Source organism: Microcebus murinus, chromosome 13, assembly GCF_040939455.1.
Source record: "Microcebus murinus isolate Inina chromosome 13, M.murinus_Inina_mat1.0, whole genome shotgun sequence".
Classification (NCBI taxonomy): Eukaryota; Metazoa; Chordata; class Mammalia; order Primates; family Cheirogaleidae; genus Microcebus; species Microcebus murinus.
In genome coordinates this window covers 738,300-741,957 of record NC_134116.1, presented here as the reverse complement: position 1 = coordinate 741,957, position 3,658 = coordinate 738,300, and the positions used below count along the sequence as shown (strand labels likewise).

Sequence of the window (3,658 nt, the reverse complement as noted above, 5' to 3'; positions counted from 1 at the left end):
GGCGGAGGGCGCCCCTGCCCCGCTCAAGAAGCCGAGCCTCTCTGCGCTTCCCCGCCGCCTCCTCCCGCCCCAGGCCCCGCGCCGGCGCTGACCGGCGCCGGGCCGGGCCTGTTGAGTTCACCGGCCGGGTCCGGCGGGCTCCGTGGGACGGGGGTGACAGGCGGGGCGGGGCGGGGCGGGCAGGGAGCGGCGGGCCGGGGTGGGGGGCTGTCTCTCTATACACACACACACACACACACACACACACACTCACACTCACACTCACTCACTCACACTCACACAAGATGCGCCTCCACTGCTGGACTCGCCAAGGTGGAGACCTTCCAGCCTCCTTCACCTACCCGCCCCCCACCCCCAGCTCGTGGCCGCCCCCACCGCCGCCGCCGCCGCCGCCGCCGCCGCCGCCGCCGCCGCCGCCGCCGCCGATTGCGCACGCGCGGGTCGCCCGCCCTTTGACCCCAGGCAGGGGCCGCCCTCCCCGACAACCCCTTTCAGCTGCGCCCCCCACCCTGTGGGTGGGCTGCCGCCTATTCACCCCGGGCCCGGGCTGGGGCACTGCGCATGGGGGAGGGGAGCGAGTGTATGGGGCGTCTCTCTCTCTCTCTAGGGATGTGTCCCATGGGTGGGGTGGCGTGGTTTGTGGGGCGCTGAAGAAATCAGTCCCCTCCATCTCCTACCTCTGGAAAACGCCCAAGCCCTTGGAGAACTGCCGGCAACGCGACCGTGGGGGCCGGGACCCTCCTCTGTGTCCTCCTGTGGCCCGGTCCAAGGGGCCTGGGCCTGGCCGGGGCTGCATTGGACCCCGACCACCCTGGCGTGTGGACTCGCTAAAAATCGGCGATTAGATATTGGATTCCAGCTTCATTGAGGTCATTTCACTAATGAGTGCACCGGAAAGAGTTTCCTAATCCATCTGTGAGGGTGGCAACTGAAAGAGAATTTTAAAGCTGACAGAATAGGCGAGGAAAGGCATAGGAGATTTCCACACCCAGTAAGGAAGCCTTTCCCGAAATGGAAGAAAGAAACGAGCAAACAGAAACACCGGTAGCCCGCCAGGATCAGAGTCTGCCCCCGAGAGAAAGTACCCTGACCAGGTTCACCCGTGGGTGGGTGGCGAGCTAGCGGCATTCAGAAGAGCGAGGCCCGCAGTCTGTGCAGAAGACACCTGCACTCGGGTGTGTGTGGCGGCACGATTCACAAGCAGCTCCAGATGTTAAGCCAAGGAGAAGCCAGGGAGTTCCCAACGCCCCAGGTGTCCTCAGCCCACGACTGGCTGCTGGGGGAATGCGAAGCCCGGCTCCTTGTCTCAGAGCGGGACAACCAGGAGGTGTGACGTACACCCCGGGGTTCCCAGGAGGATCAGGCTGAAGCTGGGACTTGGCCTGAAAGTGTCCCCTCGCATGGCCACCCGCTTCCCCTTCCTGCTCCTCTACTCCTGGTGCCCCTCCATCCAGGGGCCAGACCTTAAAGAGTCACCCGCAAGAGAATCCTGGTCCCAAAGGAGCCTTCTGGGGGACCCGTGCTGAGAGAGGTTGTGGGCATGGCCCGCTGGGGCTCTGCCCGACCCAGGGCTGAGAGGTGCAACCTCCCAGCTCTGGGTCCCTGCAGGGGAAGCGTTGGCAAGCACAGGGCCAGTCCTCCAAAGGCCCAGGTGCAGGGAGCCCAGGCCAAGCAGCCTGTGGAAGAAGCCACCCCGGGAACACGACTGCAGGCCACGGCCCTTCCCACCTCCTCCTCCTCCTCCTCCTGCTCCTCCACCCCCCCGACCTCCCACCCCCACCCCCCCGACATGGCGCAGGGCTCAGAGACACCTCAGACACTTGCTACCCAAAGTGCAAAGGGCATCAGTTGCTCCTCCACACCCCCCCCCTGCCCAGCAGACCGCGTTGTCCAGCCAGCCCCCGGGCCTCCCTGGGGTGCCCAGCACAAAAGTGCAGACAACCACCGGACCCTCAATCTCAGTTTTCGGATGTTTTTGCCACTCTAAGGACCCGCAGGCCAGCTGGGCCTTCTGGCAGGACAGAGAGCCCCGGAATCCGACGTGGAGAGCCGGGTGTACGTCCCCACGAGGAGGCGGTCCCCACCTCCGCGGCTCTCCCCTTGCGGGGGGGAAAAGCAGCCACGGGGCCTCAGAGAAGACACCAGGCTGGGCGCCCGCCCCACAGTGGGGGCACGTCCCCCGCAGGCCACTTAGCGCCGGCCGCCGGCCGGCGGACGGTTGGGTGGCGCGAGACGCTGCGGCCGCCCTGCTACCGGGTTCCTGGGAGGGCGTCCTGGAACCAGCGTCCACACCAAGCCCTTGGAAGGCCCAGGCGACGGAGGAGCCCCGTCAGGCAGGGGCCGAGGACGGTGACGGCCCGGGCGGGGAGGAGCGTGTCAGGCAGGGGCAGAGGACGGTGACAGGTGACAGGCCGGGCGGGAAGGAGTCAGTCAGGCAGGGGCCGAGGAGGAGACGGGCTGGGTAAGGGTTAGGGTTAGAGTCAGGGCACAAGTCACAATCGCAAAGACCTGGAAGCGACCCGAGTGCCCAGCGACCCACGAGTGCGTAAATGAAATGTGGCGCGTGGACACCACGGAGTGCTATTCAGCTAGGAGGAGCAGCGGTGAGAGGGCACCTCTCGTGGTTCTCCTGGCCAGAGCTGGAACCCGTTCCAGTAAGCCAGGTAGCCCAAGAATGGACACACGAGCACCACGTGCTCGCGCTCACCAGCAAATGGGTACGAACCGATGGACACCTAAGTGGACACAGAGGAATCACCTTCATCGGGTGGGTGTCGGGCGGGTGGGGGGAGGGGATGGGCATACACCTCCATTAGGAATGGGGTGGGTGCGCACCGACTGGGGGATGGGCGCACTTGAGGCTCTGACCCGAGGGGGGAGGCTGGGAGAGGGCAACGTACCCGACCTTAACATTGGTACCCCCACAATACGCTGCAACAACATCAGAGGTAAATGAATAAGAACACAGGGGGGAGGGGGGCACGGGCAACACATGTCACCTTAATACTTGGACTCCCATCATCTGCTTGAAAAGAGAGAGAAAAGAAAATGCAATCATAGAGATAAGAGACACTTTTTAAAAATAATGAATCCGAAGAGAAAAGTAAAAGGAGGCCTGTGGAGCAGGTCTGGGTGTGACTCCGGATCCCCCAACATCAGGTGCCACCACCAAAGATTCCTACGTGTAGCCCATAGAACCCCAAAAGCAACGGGACGAGTTCTGGTCACATACTCCCTCAAAATGACATCCTGGCCTTCTTCTGGAACTCCCTCCCCTCTCAGACTCTCAAGGTTTCCTCCAGCGTGTCGGTTCCCACAGAGCAGACCTTTGGTCTGAGACCTGACAGTCCAGAAGCCACGCATGCTGCCGCGTGACGGCGGTGTCGCGGCTTGGGACAAGAGGAGGCCCCACGGTGCGGGCTGGGGCGCCAGGCACCGCGGCGGGCGCTGAGGGTGGGGGTGACCCCCACCCCGGGCCGCCGCCTCGCTCCCAGAAAGGGGACAGAACAAGAGGCAAAACAAAAAAAAAAAGAAGAAGAAGCCTACGGCACCCGGTATTCCCAGGCGGTCTCCCATCCAAGTACTAACCAGGCCCGACCCTGCTTAGCTTCCGAGACCAGACGAGATCGGGCGCGTTCAGGGTGGTGTGGCCCTAGAC

At 63.9% G+C, this 3,658-nt stretch overlaps 1 non-coding gene across 1 annotated transcript; it reads right to left on the bottom strand.

Annotated features, from left to right (window-relative positions):
- Window positions 1-3,539: 3,539 nt before the first annotated feature.
- On the bottom strand, window positions 3,540-3,658 carry LOC142875216 (5S ribosomal RNA). Its single transcript, XR_012922636.1, has one exon. It is a non-coding gene; the product is annotated as a 5S ribosomal RNA (ribosomal RNA).